The 22827-nt window shown below is 44.4% G+C and overlaps 1 protein-coding gene across 1 annotated transcript in view; it reads left to right on the top strand.

The window, feature by feature from the left end:
- The window catches only part of GALNTL6 (polypeptide N-acetylgalactosaminyltransferase like 6), a 2887171-nt gene that overhangs the window by 2734078 nt on the left and 130266 nt on the right, over positions 1-22827 (top strand). The window lies entirely within an intron of this gene.

Genomic DNA, 22827 nt, shown 5'->3' on the forward strand with positions numbered 1-22827 from the left:
AAAACCTGCTCCCAGAGGGGACGAAGATGGACGAATATGTCCCTTTTCCAAGGACTCCTTAATATAATTCCGCATAGCAGTATGCTCTGGCAGTGACAGATTAAATAAACGACCCTTAGGGAACTTACTGCCAGGAATCAATTCTATAGCACAGTCACACTCTCTATGAGGAGGGAGCGAATTGAGCTTAGGCTCCTCAAAAACATCCCTATAATCCGACAAAAACGCAGGGATCTCCGAAGGAGTAGATGAAGCGATAGAAATCGGAGGTGCATCATCATGAACCCCCTGACATCCCCAGCTTAGCACAGACATTGAATTCCAGTCCAGGACAGGATTATGAGTTTGTAACCATGGCAGACCAAGCACTAGTACATCATGTAAATTATACAGTACAAGGAAGCGAATCACCTCCTGATGAACGGGAGTCATGCGCATGGTCACTTGTGTCCAATACTGCGGTTTATTCATAGCCAATGGTGTAGAATCAATTCCCTTCAGAGGAATAGGAACTTCCAGAGGCTCACAGACAAAATGAACTTAGACTGCAGAGTATCAATGGCAAAAGATTTATCAACCCTTTTTGTGCGTTTAGAGCATGCTGATATAACATGAGCTGAATCACCACAATAAAAACACAAACCATTTTTCCGCCTATAATTTTGCCGTTCACTTCTGGACTGAATTCTATCACATTGCATAGACTCAGGTGCCTGTTCAGAAGACACCGCCAACTGGTGCACGGGTTTGCGCTCCCGTAAACGCCGATCAATCTGAATGGCCATAGCCGTAGACTCATTCAGACCTGTAGGCGCAGGGAACCCCACCATAATATCCTTAATGGCCTCAGAAAGACCATTTCTGAAGTTTGCAGCCAGGGCGCACTCATTCCACTGAGTAAGCACTGACCATTTCCGAAATTTCTGACAATATATTTCCGCTTCATCATGCCCCTGAGAGAGGGCTAATAAAGCCTTTTCAGCCTGAATCTCTAGGTTAGGTTCCTCATAGAGCAATCCCAATGCCAGAAAAAACGCATCCACACTGAGCAATGCAGGATCCCCTGGTGCCAATGCAAATGCCCAATTCTGAGGGTCGCCCCGTAGGAACGATATAACAATCTTGACCTGTTGAGCAGGGTCTCCAGAGGAGTGAGATTTCAAAGAGAGAAACAATTTACAATTGTTCCTGAAATTCAGGAAGGTAGATCTATCTCCAGAAAAAAACTCTGGAATAGGAATTCTAGGTTCAGACATGGGAGTGTGAACCACGAAATCCTGTATGTTTTGAACCTTTGCCGCGAGATTACTCAGGCTGGAAGCCAAACTCTGGACATCCATGATAAACAGCTAAGATCAGAGCCATTCAAGGGTTAAGAGGAGGTAAGAAGCAGCTAGACAGCAATTAAGGGCTAGGCAGCAAAACTCTGAAGGAAAAAAAAAAAAAAACAAATTTCCCTTGAACACTTCTTTATCTCCTGCTTCAGCCCAAACAATTAACACTTTGCAGGCCGGCTATACTGTCATGAATCCCCAATGGCTAGGGATAGCACAGGATAAGCAAAGTATAATAAATATCGGACGAGCTCTAGGGTGATGGAACCTGGGCTGACCGCTGCCCTACGCCTGACAAACGCAACTAGAGATAGCCAGGGAGTGTGCCTACGTTGGTTCTAGACGCCACGCACCAGCCTAAGAGCTAACTAGTACTGCAGAGAAAACAAAGACCTCACTTGCCTCCAGAGGAATTAACCCCAAAGGTATAGTTGCCCCCCACATGTATTGACGGTGAAATGAGAGGAAGGCACACACATAGAGATGATGTATATAGCTTTAGCAAATAGAGGCCCGCTGAAAACTAGAAAGCAGAATGACACAAAAGGGGACTGAGCGGTCAGCAAAAAACCCTAATCAAAAAAACCATCCTGAGATTACAAGAACCCATGTGCCAACTCATGGCACATGGGGAAAACCTCAGTCCACTAGAGCAACCAGCTAACAAAGAGACATTCTAAGCAAGCTGGACAAAAAACCAAACAACTGAAAATCAGCACTTAGCTTATCCTGAAAGATCTGGGAGCAGGTAGGCAGGAACCAAACAGAGCACATCTGAACACATTGATAGCCGGCAAGGGAAATGACAGAAAGGCCAGGTAAAATAGGAAACACCCAGCCTCTGATGGACAGATGGAAACCAAAGGCCGCAACCCACCAAAGTCACCCAGTACCAGCAGTAACCACCAGAGGGAGCCCGCAAACAGAATCCACAACAGAAGAGGCGTCTAGGGAGAGTTAGGTACGCTCCACGGCTATTTCTAGTGTGTGCGATAGGAGTAGAGTTTGCGGTCAGCAGAGTTCCCACTTCCCCAGAGCTAGTTCCGTTTTTTGAGTTTACTCATCAGGTCATTCCAGGTGCTCCTAACCACCAGGTCCATAACAGTACAGCTGGCCCTAAAGTGTTAATGCATCTCAAAAGAGGGATAAGAGAAGTTCTGAACCCATTTTTTTTTCTTTGCAGTGTGTTTTGTCTCTCTTTTCCCCTTAACTCCTGGGTGGTTCAGGACACAGGTGTAGATATGGATATTCAAGGTCTGTCCTCTTGTGTGGATCATCTCACTGCAAGGGTACAAAGCATTCAAGATTATGTAGTTCAGAATCCGATGTTAGAGCCTAGAATTCCAATTCCTGAGTTGTTTTCTGGGGATAGATCTAAGTTTCTGAATTTCAAAAATAATTGTAAACTGTTTCTTGCTTTGAAACCCCGCTCCTCTTGTGACCCCATTTTAGCAAGTAAAAATTATTATTTCTTTGTTGCGTGGTGACCCTCAAGACTGGGCATTCTCCCTTGCGCCAGGAGATCCTGCATTGCTTAATGTAGATGCGTTTTTTCTGGCGCTTGGATTGCTTTATGACGAACCGAATTCAGTGGATCAGGCAGAGAAAATGTTGCTAGCTTTGTGTCAGGGTCAGGATGAAGCGGAGATATATTGTCAGAAGTTTAGAAAATGATCTGTGCTTACTCAATGGAATGAGTGTGCCCTGGCAGCAATTTTTAGAAAGGGTCTTTCTGAAGCCCTTAAGGATGTTATGGTGGGATTCCCCACGCCTGCTGGTCTGAATGAGTCAATGTCCTTGGCCATCCAAATTGATCGGCGTTTGCGTGAGCGCAAAATTGTTTACAGTTTGGCGGTGTCCTCTGAGCAGAGGCCTGAGCTTATGCAATATGATAGAACTTTGACCAGAATTGAACGGCAAGAATACAGACGTCAGAATAGGCTGTGTTTTTACTGTGGTGACCCCACTCATGCTATCTCTGATTGTCCTAAGCGCACTAAGCGGTTCGCTAGGTCTGTCACCATTGGTACTGTACAGCCTAAATTTCTTTTGTCTGTTACTCTGATTTGCTCTTTGTCATCCTACTCGGTTATGGCATTTGTGGATTCAGGCGCTGCCCTGAATTTGATGGACTTGGAGTTTGCCAGGCGCTGTGGTTTTTTCTTGGAGCCTTTGCAGTATCCTATTCCATTAAGGGGAATTGATGCCACGCCGTTGGCCAAGAATAAACCTCAGTACTGGACTCAGTTGACCATGTGCATGGCTCCTGCACATCGGGAAGATGTTCGCTTTTTGGTGTTGCATAATTTGCATGATGTGGTCGTGTTGGGTTTGCCATGGCTACAGGTTCATAATCCAGTATTGGATTGGAAATCAATGTCTGTGTCTAGTTGGGGTTCTCAAGGGGTACATGGCGATGTTCCATTGGTGTAAATTTCTGCTTCCACTCCTTCTGAAGTCCCTGAGTTTCTGTCGGATTACCAGGATGTATTTGATGAGCCCAAATCCAGTGTCCTACCCTGTTATGATCCCAATGGCAGAGGATCTCAGAGATTACAGCAAAGTCTGCAAACATAAATACCAGCTCATAAGGAAGTGGTAACTAGGCTGACCATATACCTGATCCTAGCACAACCAACTAACAGTAGCCGGGGAACGTGCCTACGTTGATTCTAGATTATACAAAACCAAGAAAAAGAGCCACTAAAACATGCTGCACACCACAATGTATATCCATAATATAAAAGGCAAACTTTATTGACACAATAAAAACATTAAAAACACGTAATACACCACAAATCCCCACAATGATCCATAAATGACAGTAATAGTCTAACAAGGGCAGATGTCCTGTAACTAATAAATGTGCCTGTGAGATGAAAAATCATGTATCTCAGCAACATCAGCATGAAACAATATGGAAACAGGACACATGGATATGCTAATCATGCACAAGGTGTGGCCCAAGTGGGACACAGATATAACACATGCATCTGGCCTAACTGCCTCCTGCATAAAAAGTTTACTGCCCAAGGAAACTAAATAGGATGAAATGGATGGCTGCTATGCTCAGACGTATAAGGCTGTAATAGCCACAAACCAAAATGTGAGGGAAGGTCCCAAGTCCAGCCAAATAGGCACAAAATCAGTTGGTAACGCCAGGAGCATGAACGTACCAGAAAGCAGGTATCCAGGATCAAAGTGGGGAGGAACCCCACTACGTTGATTCTAGATGTCTCGCGCCAGCCGGAGAACTAACTAACCCTATCAGGGAAAATAAGACCTCTCTTGCCTCCAGAGAAAAGACCCCAAAGTTATAATACAAGCCCCCAACAAATAATAACGGTGAGGTAAGAAGAAAAGACAAACATAAGAATGAACTAGATTTTAGCAAAGAGAGGCCCACTGACTAATAGCAGAAGATAGTAAGATGACTTATATGGTCAGCAAAAAACCCTGCAAAATATCCACGCTGAATATCCAAGAACCCCCGAACCGACTAACGGTGAGCCCCCTAGAGCTTCCAGCGATATCAGGAATCACATTTTGTACAAGCTGGACAAAAATATGAACAATGCAAATAAACAAAAATAAGAAAGCAGGACTTAGCTTATCTTGCAAAGAACCAGGACCTGAAGACAGGAGCAAACAGAAATGAACTGATAACAACGATGCCAGGCACTGGACTGAGAATCCAGGAAAGTTTAAATAACAACACCCCAGGCCTAACGAACCAGGTGAGAACCAACCTGGGAAAAGACAATCCAAGTGCCAAACCACTAGTGACCACAAGAGGGAGCCAAGAAGTATAGTTCACAACAGTACCCCCCCTTTAAGGAGGGGTCACCGAACCCTCACCAAGACCACCAGGGCGATCAGGATGAGCAGCGTGGAAGGCACGAACCAAATCGGCCGCATGAACATCAGAGGCGACCACCCAGGAATTATCCTCCTGACCATAGCCTTTCCATTTGACCAAATACTGAAGCCTCCGTCTAGAGAGACAAGAATCCAAGATCTTCTCCACCACGTACTCCAACTCGCCCTCAACCAACACCGGAGCAGGAGGCTCAACAGCAGGAACCACAGGCACAACGTATCGCCGCAACAAAGACCTATGGAACACGTTGTGAATGGCAAACGACACCGGAAGATCCAAATGAAAAGAAACCGGGTTAAGAGCTTCCAAAATTTTATAAGGACCAATAAAGCGAGGCTTAAACTTAGGAGAGGAAACTTTCAGAGGGACATACCGAGAAGACAGCCAAACCAATTCCCCAACACGAAGTCGGGGACCCACACCGCGGCGGCGGTTGGCAAAACGCTGAGCCTTCTCCTGTGACAACTTCAAGTTGTCCACCACATGATTCCAAATCCGCTGCAACCTATCCACCACGGAATCCACCCCAGGACAGTCAGAAGACTCAACATGACCCGAGGAGAAACGAGGATGAAAACCAGAGTTGCAGAAGAATGGCGAAACCAAAGTAGCGGAACTAGCCCGATTATTAAGGGCAAACTCAGCCAATGGCAAGAAGGTCACCAATCATCCTGGTCCGCAGAAACAAAACATCTCAAATAAGCCTCCAGTGTCTGATTAGTTCGCTCCGTTTGGCCATTAGTCTGAGGATGAAAGGCAGATGAAAACAACAAATCAATGCCCATTTTAGCACAAAAAGATCGCCAGAATCTGGACACAAACTTGGATCCTCTGTCGGACACGATATTCTCAGGAATGCTGTGTAAACGAACCACATTCTGAAAAAACAAAGGAACCAGATCGGAAGAGGAAGGCAACTTAGGCAAGGGCACCAAATGGACTATCTTGGAAAAACGATCACACACCACCCAGATGACAGACATTCCTTGAGACACCGGAAGATCAGAAATGAAATCCATGGAAATGTGTGTCCAAGGCCTCTTCGGGATGGGCAAGGGCAAAAGCAACCCGCTAGCACGAGAACAACAAGGCTTAGCCAGAGCACAAGTCCCACAGGACTGCACAAATGACCGCACATCCCGTGACAAGGAAGGCCACCAAAAGGACCTAGCCACCAAATCTCGGGTACCAAAAATTCCCGGATGCCCTGCCAACACCGAGGAATGAACCTCGGAAATAACTCTGCTGGTCCACTTATCAGGAACAAACAGTCTGTCGGGTGGACAAGAGTCAGGTCTACCAGCCTGATATCTCTGCAACACACGTCGCAAATCAGGAGATATGGCCGACACGATTACTCCCTCTTTAAGAATACCAGCTGGCTCCGAGATTCCAGGAGAGTCAGGCACAAAGCTCCTAGAAAGAGCATCAGCCTTAACATTCTTCGAACCAGGCAGGTACGAGACCACAAAGTCAAAACGAGAGAAAAACAATGACCAACGAGCCTGTCTAGGATTCAGGCGCTTAGCAGACTCGAGATACATCAGATTTTTGTGATCAGTCAAGACCACCACATGATGCTTAGCACCCTCGAGCCAATGACGCCACTCCTCAAATGCCCACTTCATGGCCAACAACTCTCGATTACCGACATCATAGTTCCGCTCAGCAGGCGAAAACTTCCTAGAGAAAAAGGCACATGGTCTCATCACAGAGCAACCAGAGCCTCTCTGTGACAAAACAGCCCCAGCACCGATCTCAGAAGCATCCACTTCAACCTGAAAGGGAAGTGCGACATCAGGCTGGCACAAAACAGGCGCCGAAGTAAACTGGCGCTTCAGCTCCTGGAAGGCCTCCACGGCTGCAGGAGCCCAATTAGCCACATCAGAACCTTTCTTGGTCATATCCGTCAAAGGTTTAACAACGCTAGAAAAGTTAACGATAAAATGATGGTAGAAATTAGCAAACCCCAAGAACTTCTGAAGACTCTTAACAGACGTGGGTTGAGTCCAATCATGAATAGCTCGGACCTTGACTGGGTCCATCTCCACAGCAGAAGGGGAGAAAATAAAACCCAAAAAGGAAACCTTCTGCACTCCAAAGAGACACTTTGAGCCCTTCACAAACAAAGCATTATCACGCAAAACCTGAAACACCATCCTGACCTGCTTTACATGAGAATCCCAATCATCAGAAAAAAACAGAATATCATCCAGATAAACAATCATAAATTTATCTAGATACTTCCGGAAGATATCATGCATAAAGGACTGAAACACTGAAGGAGCATTAGAGAGCCCAAAGGGCATCACCAAGTACTCAAAATGACCTTCGGGCGTATTAAATGCAGTTTTCCATTCATCTCCCTGCCTAATGCGCACAAGGTTGTACGCACCATGAGGATCTATCTTGGTGAACCACTTGGCACCCTTAATCCGAGCAAACAAGTCTGACAATAGTGGCAAAGGATACCGAAACTTAACAGTGATTTTATTCAGAAGCCGATAGTCTATACAAGGTCTCAAAGACCCGTCTTTCTTGGCCACAAAAAAGAATCCCGCACCAAGATGGGAAGAGGATGGACGAATATGCCCCTTCTCCAAAGACTCCTTGACATAAGAACGCATCGCGGCATGCTCGGGTACAGACAAATTAAATAATCATCCCTTAGGAAATTTACTGCCAGGAATCAAATCTATAGCGCAGTCACAGTCCCTATGAGGAGGAAGAGCACTGGACCTGGACTCACTGAATACATCCTGATAATCACACAAATACTCAGGAACTTCTGAAGGAGTAGAAGAAGCAATAGACACCGGCGGAGAATCGCAATGAATTCCCTGACAACCCCAACTCGACACAGACATTGCCTTCCAATCCAAAACTGGATTATGGGTCTGTAACCATGGCAGACCCAAAACGACCAAATCATTCATTTTATGCAGAACAAGAAAATGAATCACCTCCCGATGTTCAGGAGTCATGCACATGGTCACTTGTGTCCAATACTGCGGTTTATTTTCCGCCAGTGGCGTAGCATCAATTCCTCTGAGAGGAATAGGAACTTTTAAAGGCTCCAGGACAAAACCACAGAGTTTGGCAAACGACAAGTCCATAAGACTCAGGGCAGCACCTGAATCCACAAACGCCATAACAGGGTAGGAAGACAATGAGCAAATTAAAGTCACAGACAAAATAAATTTAGGCTGCAAATTACCAATGGTGACAGGACTGACAACCTTGGTTAGGCGTTTAGAGCATGCTGATATAACATGTGTAGAATCACCACAGTAAAAACACAGCCCATTCTGACGTCTATGATTTTGTCGTTCGGTTCTAGTCAGGATTCTATCACATTGCATTGAGACAGGTGTCCGTTCAGACAACACCGCCAGAGGATTAGCGGATTTGCGCTCCCGCAACCGCCGATCAATCTGAATAGCCAGCGCCATAGAATCATTCAGACTTGTAGGAATTGTGAAATCCACCATCACATTCTTAATGGCTTCAGAAAGGCCATTTCTGAAATTTGCGGCCAGAGCACATTCATTCCATTGAGTAAGCACGGACCATTTCCGAAATTTTTGGCAATACACTTCAGCTTCATCCTGGCCCTGAGAGATAGCCAGTAGGGCTTTTTCTGCCTGAATTTCAAGATTAGGCTCCTCATAAAGCAATCCGAGCACCAGAAAAAACGCATCAACATCCGCCAATGCCGGATCTCCTGGCGCCAACGAGAAAGCCCAATCCTGAGGGTCACCACGCAAGAAGGAGATAACAATTTTAACTTGCTGAGCTGAATCTCCAGACGAACGAGGTTTCAAAGATAGAAACAATTTACAATTATTCATAAAATTCCTAAATTTAAATCGATCTCCAGAGAACAGCTCAGGAATAGGTATCTTAGGCTCTGACATAGGATTGCTAACAACAAAATCCTGAATGCCCTGCACTCGTGCAGCAAGCTGATCCACACTAGTAATCAAGGTCTGAACATTCATGTCTGCAGCAAAGCTTCAAGCCACTCAGAGAAAAAGGGGAAGGAAGAAAGAAAAAAAAACAAAAAAAACTCAGAACTTCTTTTCTTTTAATCCCGCTTCTGCAATGCATTAACTATTCACTTGGCCTGGCATACTGTTATGATCCCAATGGCAGAGGATCTCAGAGATTACAGCAAAGTCTGCAAACATAAATACCAGCTCATAGGGAAGTGGTAACTAGGCTGACCATATACCTGATCCTAGCACAACCAACTAACAGTAGCCGGGGAACGTGCCTACGTTGATTCTAGACGTCTCGCGCCAGCCGGAGAACTAACTAGCCCTATCAGGGAAAATAAGACCTCTCTTGCCTCCAGAGAAAAGACCCCAAAGTTATAATACAAGCCCCCAACAAATAATAACGGTGAGGTAAGAAAAAAAGACAAACGTAAGAATGAACTAGATTTTAGCAAAGAGAGGCCCACTGACTAATAGCAGAAGATAGTAAGATGACTTATATGGTCAGCAAAAAACCCTGCAAAATATCCACGCTGAATATCCAAGAACCCCCGAACCGACTAACGGTGAGGGGGGAGAATATCAGCCCCCTAGAGCTTCCAGCGATATCAGGAATCACATTTTGTACGAGCTGGACAAAAATATGAACAATGCAAATAAACAAAAATAAGAAAGCAGGACTTAGCTTATCTTGCAAAGAACCAGGACCTGAAGACAGGAGCAAACAGAAATGAACTGATTACAACGATGCCAGGCACTGGACTGAGAATCCAGGAAGTTTAAATAACAACACCCCAGGCCTAACGAACTAGGTGAGAACCAACCTGGGAAAAGACAATCCAAGTGCCAAACCACTAGTGACCACAAGAGGGAGCCAAGAAGTATAGTTCACAACACTACCCCCTCATAGGGATTGTGATTGTGCTATAAATTTGATTCCTGGTAGTAAGTTTCCTAAGGGCCGACTTTTCAATTTATCCGTGCCAGAGCACGCCGCTATGCGGACTTATGTGAAGGAGTCCTTGGAGAAAGGGCATATTCGCCCGTCTTCATTGCCGTTGGGAGCAGGGTTCTTTTTTGTGGCCAAGAAGGATAGTTCTCTGAGACCCTGTATAGATTACTGCCTTCTCAATAAAATCACGGTCAAATTTCAGTACCCTTTGCCTCTGCTGTCTGATTTGTTTGCTCGGATTAAGGGGGCTAGATGGTTCACCAAGATAGATCTTCAAGGGGCGTATAACCTTGTACGTATAAAACAGGGCGATGAATGGAAAACAGCATTTAATATGCCCGAGGGCCATTTTGAGTACCTGGTAATGCCATTCGGGCTTTCAAATGCTCCATCTGTGTTTCAGTCCTTTATGCATGACATCTTCCGAAAGTATCTGGATAGATTCATGATTGTATATTTGGATGATACTTTGGTCTTTTCGGATGATTGGGAGTCTCATGTGAAACAGGTCAGAATGGTATTCCAGGTCCTTCGTGCTAATTCCTTGTTTGTGAAGGGGTCTAAATGTCTCTTCGGAGTTCAGAAGGTTTCCTTTTTGGGCTTCATTTTTTCCCCTTCTATTATCGAGATGGATCCTGTTAAAGTTCAGGCCATTTATGATTGGACTCAACCTACATCTGTGAAGAGCCTCCAGAAATTCCTGGGCTTTGCTAATTTTAACCGTCGCTTCATCGCTAATTTTTCTAGTGTGGTTAAACCTTTGACTGATTTGACAAAGAAAGGTGCTGATGTGGTGAATTGGTCCTCTGCGGCCGTTGAGGCTTTTCAGGAGCTGAAACGTCATTTTTCTTCGGCCCCTGTGTTGCGTCAGCCAGATGTTTCGCTCCCTTTTCAGGTCGAGGTTGATGCTTCTGAGATTGGAGCAGGGGCTGTTTTGTCTCAAAGAAGTTCTGATGGCTCTGTGATGAAGCCATGTGCCTTCTTTTCTAGAAAGTTTTTGCCTGCTGAGCGTAATTATGATGTTGGCAATCGGGAGCTGCTGGCTATGAAGTGGGCATTCGAGGAGTGGCGACATTGGCTTGAGGGAGCCAAGCACCGCGTGGTGGTCTTGACGGATCACAAAAATCTGACTTATCTCGAGTCTACCAAGCGGTTGAATCCTAGACAAGCTCGATGGTCGTTGTTTTTCTCCCATTTCGATTTTGTGGTCTCATACCTTCCAGGTTCTAAGAATGTGAAGGCGGATGCCCTTTCTAGGAGTTTTGTGCCTGATTCTCCGGGAGTCCCTGAGCCGGCTGGTATTCTCAAAGAGGGGGTAATTCTGTCTGCCATCTCCCCTGATTTGCGGCGGGCGCTGCAGGAGTTTCAGGCTGATAGACCTGACCGTTGTCCAGCGGAGAAATTGTTCGTCCCTGATAGATGGGCTAGCAGAGTTATTTCTGAGGTTCATTGCTCAGTGTTGGCTGGTCATTCTGGGATTTTTGGTACCAGAGATTTGGTGGCTAGGTCCTTTTGGTGGCCTTCCTTGTCACAGGATGTGCGTTCTTTTGTGCAGTCCTGTGGGACTTGTGCTCGGGCTAAACCCTGCTGTTCTCGTGCCAGTGGGTTGATTTTGCCCTTGCCAGTCCCGAAAAGGCCTTGGACGCATGTTTCAATGGATTTTATTTCAGATCTTCCTATCTCTCAAAGGATGTCTGTCATCTGGGTGGTTTGTGATCGCTTTTCTAAGATGGTCCATTTGGTACCCTTGCCTAAATTACCTTCTTCCTCTGATTTGGTGCCATTATTTTTTCAACATGTGGTTCGTTTGCATGGCATTCCGGAGAACATTGTGTCAGACAGAGGTTCCCAGTTTGTCTCTAGGTTTTGGCGGTCCTTTTGTGCTAAGATGGGCATTGATTTGTCTTTTTCTTCGGCTTTCCATCCTCAAACAAATGGCCAAACCGAACGAACCAACCAGACTTTGGAAACCTATCTGAGATGCTTTGTTTCTGCTGATCAGGATGATTGGGTGACCTTCTTGCCATTGGCTGAGTTCGCCCTTAATAATCGGGCTAGTTCGGCTACTTTGGTTTTGCCTTTTTTTTGCAATTCTGGTTTTCATCCTCGTTTTTCTTCGGGGCAGGTTGAGCCTTCTGACTGTCCTGGTGTGGATTCTGTGGTGGACAGGTTGCAGCAAATTTGGACTCACGTAGTGGACAATCTGACGTTGTCCCAGGAGAAGGCTCAACGTTTCGCTAACCGCCGTCGTTGTGTTGGTCCCCGACTTCATGTTGGGGATTTGGTTTGGTTGTCTTCTCGTTATGTTCCTATGAAGGTTTCTTCTCCTAAGTTTAAGCCTCGTTTTATTGGTCCTTATAAGATTTCTGAAATTCTCAACCCTGTGTCATTTCGTTTGGTCCTTCCAGCTTCTTTTGCCATCCATAATGTGTTCCATAGGTCGTTGTTGCGGAGGTACGTAGCGCCTATGGTTCCCTCCATTGATCCTCCTGCTCTGGTGTTGGTTAAGGGGGAGTTGGAGTATGTGGTGGAAAAGATTTTGGATTCTCGTATTTCGAGACGGAAGCTTCAGTACCTGGTTAAGTGGAAGGGCTATGGTCAGGAGGATAATTCCTGGGTTGTTGCCTCTCATGTATATGCTGCCGATTTAGTTCGTGCCTTTCATTTGGCTCGTCCTGATCGGCCTGGGGGCCCTGGTGAGGGTTCGGTGACCCCTCCTCAAGGGGGGGGGTACTGTTGTGAATTCCGTTCTCAGACTCCCTCCTGTGGTCATGAATGGTACTTTGGTTAGTTCTGCTCTTGGGCTCCCTCTGGTGGCTTCGAGCGGAACTGCTGGTCACTAGGTTGACTTTATCAGCTGCTCTCGTTATGTTGCTATGCTGCTTCCCTATTTAACTCCACTCAGATCGTTACCTGATGCCAGCTGTCAATGTATCAGAATTGGTTCAGATCTCTCTTGGACTTCTCTGAGGACCTGTCTACTCCAGCAGAAGCTAAGTCCCTGCTGGTTCATTTGTTGTTACTGCTGCCTGAATTTATTTCTTCGCTCTGCTAAATTCTTGTCCAGCTTGCTATCATGATGTTTCCTGTTTCCTTGCTAGCTGGAAGCTCTAGGGTGCAGTGTTGCACCTCCACACCGTGAGTCGGTGCGGGGGTCTTTTTGCATACTCTGCGTGGTTTTGTAGTTTTTTTATGCTGACGGCATAGTATTCTTTTCTATCCTCTGACTATTTAGTAAGTCTGGCCTCCTATGCTAAAACCTGTTTCATTCCTGTGTTTGTGACTTTCCTCTTAACTCACAGTCAATATATGTGGGGGGCTGCCTTTACCTTTGGGGAAATTTCTCTGAGGCAAGGTTAGGCTTATATTTCTATCTTTAGGGGTAGTTAGCTCTTAGGCTGTGAAGAGGCGTCTAGGGAGAGTTAGGTACGCTCCACGGCTATTTCTAGTGTGTGCGATAGGAGTAGAGTTTGCGGTCAGCAGAGTTCCCACTTCCCCAGAGCTAGTTCCGTTTTTTGAGTTTACTCATCAGGTCATTCCAGGTGCTCCTAACCACCAGGTCCATAACACTTTTTATTTCAGTTGAGCATCATTATTTAGTAACAGTTCACTGTGGAAGTTATGTTCTGATAACACCACACACCTAAGTAAATGCCTGCAATGACAGGTCTGACTGCTTGGTATATGAGTTGTTTTAACCTCTTAATGACCACCAATATGACATAAAATTGACCCGCGATATAAGAGAATAGCATTTTCCGACGGGTCGCAATCCAGCATCTATCAGCTGTACATTATAGCTGACAACTTGCTGCATTAGCCATGACCAGTGTTGGAACCAACCATGGCCGCTTAACCCCTTAAATACTGCAGTAAATAATGAATACAGCATCTAGATGGTTAACAGAGTGTGGGGGCGTGCTTTTTTAACCCCATCGGCACCCTGGGATCTTGATTGTGTGGTCCTAATGTTTGTGATGGCAATTCATGGCCAAATAACGGCCTTAAAGTCTTCCAGCTATAGTGGCCTGTTCATAAGTTAGAAACATTTGGTGGTAAAAATGCAATTTTTCACTCCTGTCATGTCACTTTGCATTAATTCCCCAAAAGCACCTGAAGGGTTAATAAACTACATTAAATCAATTTTGAATATGTTGAGAGGTGCTGTTTTTAAAATGGTATCACTTTTGAGGGACTCCAAATATATAGGACCTCCACCCTCAAAGTCATTTCAAAACTGAATTGGTCCCTAAAAAATAAGTTTTGTAAATTTCCTTGAAAAACATTAAAAATTACTGTTACATTTTAGAACCCTTTCAAATGTTAACAAAATAAAACAACATTTTACAAATGGTGCTGATGCAAAGCAGACATGTGAGAAATGTTATCTACTATTGTTTTTGTGTGGTATGACTGGATTAAAGGGATAATCATTCAAAGTTTGAAAATTGCTATTTTTCATTTTTTTGTCAAATGTCTGATAATTTTTTAAACACAAAACGTATCAACCTAAGTTTACCATTATAATAAAGTATAATGTGTCATGAAAAAAAAAAACAATTTCCAAATCAATGGGATATGTTGAAGCATCCCTGAATTATTGTTACATAAAGTGGCAATCATCAGATTTTTTTTTTAAAAAAGGCCTGGTCATTAAGGGGTTAAAATTCCTAAATCTTCTTAAGAAAGACACTCAGCTGTCAGGACACATCTCTCCCTCCTAAAGCCAGCAACCTGCTTGCTGCTCTTGTGCATTCTTAGATCTCTGACTCCTGTAATCCTTCTTACTGGGTAGCACATAAGCACACCGCCAACCCCTTCATCTTACAGGTGTTTACCCATTCTCTGTTTGCCCAACGGGGTTATTTTCTCAAGCAGCATAACTTTAATTAACAGCTTCTGGATGGGTGCAACATGTCTTCCTTGCTAAAAGTGACTGAACCAAGGAAGGAGAAATGGAGAAGATGAAGCTGATACATCTACTGTGATTACAAGTGGGAGAGAGGAGTAAAGCAGTGTGTGTCGTTACAAACACCTTGTGCATTTGCAGCTTTCATCCCACTGCATTGTCAGCTCTGCTCTACTCCTCATCTCCACACACTGACATTGTCATCATGGGATGAGAGCTTCAGATTCAGAAGGTCTTTGTACTGGCGCCCAGCACTGTTCTACTCACCTCTCTGCTTGTAATCACATTAAGTGTAGGCAGAGAGATCAGTGAGGAGAGCAGGAAAGCTATGTGCATGTCATTTCACACAAGGGAAAGCTGGGTCTGTGGGCATATTCATTTTTTCCCCGCATGATGCCTTCTGCTTTTTATTGGGCAAAATAAAGCAAAGGAAAATGTAAATGACCCCAGAGACGAATCTCTGATATCACATTCTTGTCTTAGTGGAAATTAGCATATCAACTTTACAAGCTAACATCTATGCAACAGAGATGAGAAATAAAAAAATACTAAATTACATTTTACTCAGCTCTGTAGCCACTGTTTCATGATGTAGCCAGTTTAACATGATCAAACTTGTCTCTTTAAAATGTTTAAAACTATCTTTGTTGCCATTATGTAAAATAAAAAAGTAGTATCTTTGTGATTCTTGCCATTCATGATATGTCCACTAGATGGAAGCATTAAACAACAAATGAATACATTTTGTAGTTATTCATTTTCTATGGTGGGTGTGTTCATTTATTTTACAAGATTTTACTAGAAGTGCTACATTGCTGCCAAAAAAGCAGATATTGCTAAAGAGTGGATTAATTCATTTTTAACATGTCACTAAGCAAAATAATTAACAAAAAGAACACAAGTGGTCAATTTATTTTAGAAGAATGACTATCATTTGAATATACTAGTTGTTATCATTCTCATTGTAAACTAATTTATTATTAACAATGAGGGGGATGAATCAAATATGTTTTTGAATATTACAATTGTAACATAAGATCTACATTTTGCTATTTTTGTTTGACTTTTTCTTGCGTTTGGTTTTTATTTAACTTAAATAGGGTCTGTCAGTAGATCACAAGTGGCCAGTTTTTATTCTTAATGTATTATTTTGGTTCACCTGAGAATTCAGATTTTTTTTTTTTTTTTAAAAACTGCCATATGGTTCTAAAGAAATGTAACTTTTTATCTAGTGCTACTTTTTATGGTCTTTACCAAGAAGGCGGTGATCACAGGTTATTAGTGAACAAAAGTACTAAGACATGACAAGGGAGTCTGTTGTGTCACACCCAGAAAATACAAAAGCCAATATTTCAAGGACTTCTACATTATACTTCTCTACTTGTTGGGACAGTTCATCGCCCTTTTCTATGATCTTTGCCCTTTTTATGGGAGACAGAAAAATTATAGGTCTGTAAGGTCAGACGTCATCTGAGTAAATGTCCGCTGTCACCAGCACTCAGATTTAGCCTACTTAAAGGATTATGGTTGTTTATGACCGTGAATTTCCTACTGTAGAGGCAGGGCTGCCATTTTTTTAGTGCCCAGACTATGGCCAAGTATTCTTTTTCTACTGTGGCGTATGCCCCCTCCCCATCCAACAGCTTCTGGTAAACATAGGCTACCAGGTGTTCCTGACCATCGTACCCCACTTGACTGACTACGGCTTCTAATCTGGTGTCCGATGCATCTGTTTGGACAATGAACTGACGGTGGAAGTAAGGAGAAGTCAGGACTGGACTTTGGGCTTGCTGGGTTTTCAACTGGAGGAATGAGGGGTCCAGATGATATTACAGGCACATCATTTGGTGGTAAGGTCGGTGAGGGGCATTGCTATTGTACTGTAAAATTCCATAATATCTGTTTTAGTTAGCTGGGCAAGGCCACTGGGTAATGGCTTCTACTTTTGCAGATTCAGGATGAATGCACTCACTTCCCACCTGATGTCCAAGGTTTAGCACCTCGGCCATCCCCATCTGGCACTTGTTAGGTCTGATGGTAAGCTGGGCTTTTGCTACCCTCTGCAGCACCTGGGACACATGTTGAAGATGCTCTTCCCAGGTATCACTGAAAATAGCAATGTCATCCAGGTAGGCCTTGATGTACTTCCACTTTCGATTTTTTGGGGCCATTTTATCCATAAATTTCTCAAGTATGATCATGTCTCAAAGGGCAGCAACCGAGTGGGCAGCCCTACCATGGAGCCAGCGGTTGTAGTGTGGCCAGAGTTGATTACCAAATTTGATATAGGAGACCCCAAGGTGAGGCAATGCATGAAATTTGGTGCGGTGATGGTAAAAAGTGCCAGCATTGTGTGCTTAATAGTTCCGTAGTCCAGACAGTATTAAGGCCAAAGTGACCGGGCAGCATGCCGTGCCTGACCAGTCAAACTAGTTCACAGTTATTTAGCCCAATCAGCTGTGGGCACCTGGTGCATTAATATTAAAGTCTTAATATCTTACAGATGTTCATCGACTTCATTAAACAATGGCACGTCTGTGTAGCAGAGTTGAGTTCCTTGGTGGGAGACTATCATGGGATTAGGCCAATGGGCTTTTTTAATTTAAAAAAAGGCATTTTTTTTAAATTAAAAACTATTCAGAAAATTAACGGGATTAAAATAAAGTAAAAAACTGGCCACTTTTTACCTGGTGACAAGTTCTCTTTAAGTTACCTAGACAGCAGTTTAAGAGATTGCAGTTATCAGTGTTTTCCCTCTAAATATTCAAAATATTTCTTCAGTGAGGAAGAGGACTAGAACTCTAGTGCCACCTATAGGAAGTAGCAATCCTAAAAGTCAATGTCGACCCTTTAACGAGCTTTGTCACATGACTGAGGATAAAAGACAAAACAAGAATCTCTATTTGCAGACACTGTGTTTTGGGGTACTGCACCCTTTCCCCTGTCAGTGCAAAGTATGAGATATGGTTTGTTCTAGTCCTCTTCATCTCTGAAGAAACAATTTGCATATTTCCCAGAGGAGCATTGTGGATTAAAAGTCTCCTCATATCGGCATGCTTAATATGTCACTCTCAGCAAGGAGAAACATTAACTCTTGGATCCTGGTCAGACACCTCTCACACAGCAAACCAGATCTCACACTTTGCTCTGATGAGAGGCATTACCCTAAAGCACAGTATCTATAAATTGAGATTCTCATTTTGGCCTTTTATCCTAAGTTATGTATGATGACAGCATTTCTTCTTAATTATGCCAGACGCTAATTGTGTAGGTTCAGAATTATAAACTGTTGAATTATTGATTCTTCTTGTAGGGCAAATATTTACTTCTAGTATTATCTCATACAGTTTATTTTCTGTTATATTTGCAAAATGACAATGCATAGCTACTGACCAATGATTTTTGCTGATATGTTGATTACATAAATTGTCCATGTTAGACTGACTCTGTTGGCATTCCCAAACAGAAAAGGAAAAACTATGCAAATAGTTTACATAATCAAACAATGCAGGTTGGCTTCATTTACATTTCTTTCTGACCTCTGGATGCTGGTTGCAGTCCAGTTGTGAACTATATAAAGACTGTTTCTTCTGGGCTGTATAACTCTGCAAAAATTCAGCTTAGGGGACTTCAGCCCCAGCTGGAAGAACACAGGACTGCTTCACTGACCATCACTGAAACCCCAGAGACATCTTAAAGAATTCAATTTGGGACAATCTGGTCACCTGGACACATACCTCACTGCTCTCAGTTAGCTTTGCAATCTTGTAATTACCTCTTTGCTGTGGGGCACCGCCAAAAGCGCAGAGCCACTGGTGGAGGTATTGGGCACTGGAAGCAGCTCTAATCCCGGTGAGTCAGCAGAAGGGTGAAAGTCTGTAGTTTGCACCATCTTGGGTATTTGCTGGGAGTATTCCATATGCTGTTGTGTGTTGGTGGTTCAATAAATTGTTGCCACACTGTTTTTCTGTCACCTTGTGTTATCTGAGTAGTGTTCTGCCCACGGGGTGAGAGTGTGGGCATTCAGTGGTATGAGCCCTGGTCCATGCAGTCTTTCTAAAGACAGCTGTGCCAGTGGATGAGAGCACCCACTGATCCCCATGTTTCCACACTTGGTGGCAACAAGTGGGATGCTACTCAGCCCGTGGGAGCTGCTGGAGAGTAGTGTTCGTAGTCACCGTCCAGGGCTCCACAAACAGGGAAGTATCAGACAGACTCAACAGACTATTGATGAGGCATACAAGGAAGGTTTTGGATGCCACCATGTCCAACTCCACCAACTCGGCCTTGGGAAGAGGACCAGAGTGGATGTATAGCTGCAACAAGAAATGTCAACTACAGAAGCTGTGCCAGCTTCAACGGATTGAATTTCCAGAACACCGACACTCAGTTGGATTTGATCAAGGAATTGGTTCATTGGGATGCCCAGAAAGTTGTGAAGGATGGTAAAAACTCTGATTAGATGGACTCAGAGGAATTGCCAGAGCAAGGAACTAGTGCCGGTCTGGATTTAACCCAATTACCTGCAGCCTGAGTTGTTGGTTGCATTAGGACCTAGAGCCTCAAGTGGGAAAAAAGCTTGTGTTATGGAATTAGTTTTGGGAGTTCTGGTACCCCTACAGCCAGCACTGAACCCTAATCCCATGATAGTCTCCCACCAAGGAACTCAACTCTGCTACACAGACGTGCCATTGTTTAATGAAGTCGATGAACATCTGTAAGATATTAAGACTTTAATATTAATGCACCAGGTGCCCACAGCTGATTGGGCTAAATAACTGTGAACTAGTTTGACTGGTCAGGCACGGCATGCTGCCCGGTCACTTTGGCCTTAATACTGTCTGGACTACGGAACTATTAAGCACACAATGCTGGCACTTTTTACCATCACCGCACCAAATTTCATGCATTGCCTCACCTTGGGGTCTCCTATATCAAATTTGGTAATCAACTCTGGCCACACTACAACCGCTGGCTCCATGGTAGGGCTGCCCACTCGGTTGCTGCCCTTTGAGACATGATCATACTTGAGAAATTTATGGATAAAATGGCCCCAAAAAATCGAAAGTGGGTAGCCATCCAGAAGCCCGAACCTCCAGAGTAAGCAGCCCAATGGGCTGACAAGTTTACAGCCAACTGACCCCGCAGGAGACCTGATATGCCCACCGATCCAAGAAGACCCTTCAACCAAAGATTTTACCGACCACCAGTCACTCAAGCAGGATTTTCCTGTTACCCAGCAGAAAGCCCACCAGGACAAAGGGTTACCAACAGTGCCCAACCCATGGCGCTGTTATACATGCAGACGCCTTTGGCACGTTGCCAAAAATTGTTCGCAGGGCCAGGGTCTCATGCCTGGAGCCTGTCTGCAGCTCTGCCAATCAACATCTGCCAAAACAAGCCAGCAGGATCTGAGGGATCCTGTTCCCAGGATACACCAGCAACAGAGATATATCCTGCCCATGCTCTATGGTGGGTTGGCCACCCTACATGTGCCAATCTCCTATGCCACATCCAGCAGCTCAAGGTCAGTGATATCCAGGCACAGGGACTTTGCAACACTGGGTCCTCCATCACCCTTGTCAACCCAGATATTGTCCCACCTGAACATGATTTGCCAGGCCACCAAGTGACCATCTCGTACATCCTTCTAACCTTTCTTCAGCCAGAGTGGGTTACTGACCAGGGACAGTTTGAAGTGGGACTCATATGGACAGCCTCCCTACACCTGTTATTTTTGGAAATGACTTCAGACAAGGGCTTTCCAGCCAATTTGTTACTGTCATCACCCGCATCCAAGCCTAGCAAAACACTGATGTGAATCCTTCTGCCACCCATCCTGATGATAACCAACACTCCAAGTTTCCATCAACCACCTTTGAACTGATGGTGGTGAGTACACCTGACCAGACTGTTGCCATTGACTGGGTGAGACAGATTGCGAGGAGTTTAGGGAAGCCAAACTCACGGACCCTACCCTAGAGTTTGCCTACAGTATGGAAAATCAACCTGGGGAAACAAAATCAGGGGGAGGTGTATAGATGGGAGAATGGACTGATACATAGGGAAAAGCCTGCCTACTTCCCAGAGAAACCCTGGACCTGTGTCTATCAGCTGGCGCATGACATCCCTGCAGCTGGGCACATGGGGGTCAGGAAGACCTGGGCTCAACTGCTGCATTGTTTTTTTTGGCCAAAGGTCACTCAAGAGGTGTGGAAATACCAAGCCTCTTGTCCAGTTTGTCAACACATAGGGGGAGCACCCTGTCATGCTGAGAACATATGGTTCCCTGTTCATGAGATGGCCTGGTCTAACTCCTTGGTCCAGCATTATGTCAACACAGGGGTAGCCAATCCACTCAAACAACCTGCCTATCGGTGACACCTTCAGTGTTGGCAATGATGAAGGCCGAAGTGGATGACATATTGAATATGGAGGTCAGAATTTATTTCAATAGCCCATGGGCAGCAAGTGTAGTGTTGGTGCCCCAGAAAGACAACAGTACTTGCTTCTGTGTGGACTATTGGTGACTCAGTGAGATCACCATTACAGACATGTACCACATGTCTCGGGTGGATGAACTACTACACAGATTAGGCGGATCTCGGTTCATATCTACCATCGATTTGAGCAAGGGATACTGGCAGATCCCACTCACAAAAGCTCAAGAGAAGTCTGCATTCATCACCCCTTCTGGCCTGTGTGAATTTACCAGCATGACATTTGGGATGATGAACTCCCCGGCTACCTTCCAAAGGATGGTGGACCAGTTATTAGAGCAATGTCAGAAGTACATCAAGGCCTACCTGGATGACATTGCTATTTTCAGTGATACCTGGGAAGAGCATCTTCAACATGTGTCCCAGGTGCTGCAGAGGGTAGCAAAAGCCCAGCTTACCATCAGACCTAACAAGTGCCAGATGGGGATGGCCGAGGTGCTAAACCTTGGACATCAGGTGGGAAGTGAGTGCATTCATCCTGAATCTGCAAAAGTAGAAGCCATTACCCAGTGGCCTTGCCCAGCTAACTAAAACAGATATTATGGAATTTTACAGTACAATAGCAATGCCCCTCACCGACCTTACCACCAAATGATGTGCCTGTAATATCATCTGGACCCCTCATTCCTCCAGTTGAAAACCCAGCAAGCCCAAAGTCCAGTCCTGACTTCTCCTTACTTCCACCGTCAGTTCATTGTCCAAACAGATGCATCGGACACCAGATTAGAAGCCGTAGTCAGTCAAGTGGGGTACGATGGTCAGGAACACCTGGTAGCCTATGTTTACCAGAAGCTGTTGGATGGGGAGGGGGCATACGCCACAGTAGAAAAAGAATACTTGGCCATAGTCTGGGCACTAAAAAAATGGCAGCCCTGCCTCTACAGTAGGAAATTCACGGTCATAAACAACCATAATCCTTTAAGTAGGCTAAATCTGAGTGCTGGTGACAGCGGACATTTACTCAGATGACGTCTGACCTTACAGACCTATAATTTTTCTGTCTCCCATAAAAAGGGCAAAGATCATAGAAAAGGGCGATGAACTGTCCCAACAAGTAGAGAAGTATAATCGGAAGCCTATCACGTTGGATGGATTTTAGCTTCATTTTAGAGAGAATTATATGTTTAAGAGGCATACGTGGAGGAGAAGAAATGTCTGAAAAATGAATAAAAAGGTATATATAGAATATATCAAAGTTTCTTATATTAGGTTATGCTATTAAATTATGCAAAGTTTGTTGTTAAAACAATAATA

Source organism: Ranitomeya variabilis, chromosome 1 (assembly GCF_051348905.1).
Source record: "Ranitomeya variabilis isolate aRanVar5 chromosome 1, aRanVar5.hap1, whole genome shotgun sequence".
In the NCBI taxonomy this organism is placed as follows: domain Eukaryota; kingdom Metazoa; phylum Chordata; class Amphibia; order Anura; family Dendrobatidae; genus Ranitomeya; species Ranitomeya variabilis.